Source organism: Cyprinodon variegatus, unplaced genomic scaffold, assembly GCF_000732505.1.
Source record: "Cyprinodon variegatus isolate N-32 unplaced genomic scaffold, C_variegatus-1.0 Scaffold50, whole genome shotgun sequence".
NCBI classification, from domain to species: Eukaryota; Metazoa; Chordata; class Actinopteri; order Cyprinodontiformes; family Cyprinodontidae; genus Cyprinodon; species Cyprinodon variegatus.
The window spans coordinates 305,973-307,204 of record NW_015150503.1 but is presented as its reverse complement, the minus strand read 5'-3'; positions in this window follow the sequence as shown (position 1 = coordinate 307,204).

Here is a 1,232-nt window from a genome sequence, read left to right as displayed (position 1 = left end):
GTCAGAATTCTGAGAAAAAAGTCAGAATTCTGAGAAAAAAGTCAGAATTCTGACTTTTTTCCCATGTAAAACTGAAATAAAATTTAAAAATCAGTTAACTTTTTTTTTTTCAGTGGCCCTAATCCTCTTCCGTAAGTTGATGAGCACCAATGAGCTGTAGATAAAAAAAAACACCTGCAACAGATGTGAAATCATGTGAATCAATATGAAATCAGATTTAATGTAGATGTTTTTACACTGTTAACCTGTTTTATAGAGCTAGAACTTACTCTTTCCTTTTGTTTTAGTTTTTTCAACAGACATATATTCTGTCAACATAAATAGGCATCATGGAGCGAGTTGAGAATAAGGACCTGGATGATAAGCAGAAGCAGACAAGGACAACTCAACCAAAGAAACGTGAAGACAAAAAGGGCAACAACCAAGAGGAAAAGGCTGAGCGCTGTCTGGATTGCTGTTTGGGCACCGTTGAGTGTCTGGAAGAAAGTCTAGAATGTAGCCCGGCTTCATGCTGCGATGCGGATATCTGCTGTGATATATGTGTAATCATGTGAATGAGCGCGTGGACATGTAAGTCTGAACTGTAGAAATCTGAGCAATATTTTCCTCTTATGTGTCACTGAAGATAAAAAAAAAGAATCCTAAAAGCTTTGTTACCTGATTCAAATTAAAAAGAAATTCCTTCTTTGCAAAGTTTTAAACAAATGAAAAGTTTTGTAACGCTCCAATTTGATCTTTTCCATTTTCTTACAGACTAAACTTTCAGGAAGCATAATCTCAAATATTAACCTTTAAAAGTAAAACTATACTTTATTAACCCTAATTTGTATTTTGTTGTTTTATTGTTTCAGGATAAACTCTACGGGATCAAGACCTCCAGAACTTTCATTTAAATTTAATTCAATTTAAATTAAAAAGGATCTTTCATTCTTCTCTTTAGAAAACTTTGTGTGATCTTTAAAACACATTCGTTTAAATATGTTTTACTCTTAACTTCAGCAGGGATTTAAATAAGAAATGCTTGCAGAATTCTTAATAAAATTGCTTCTTAATTTGATTTTGAGCTAAATTTGCATCCTTTTATCAAACCATGTGGACATGCTAGATATTTGTTTATGTTGTAACTGCCTTGTATTATTGTCTCTAAACTTTGTTTATGTATGTAATGTGTGTCTGTCTATCTATAAATCCTAATGACAAGGGTTTAATAATTAACATTTATTAAACAAAGA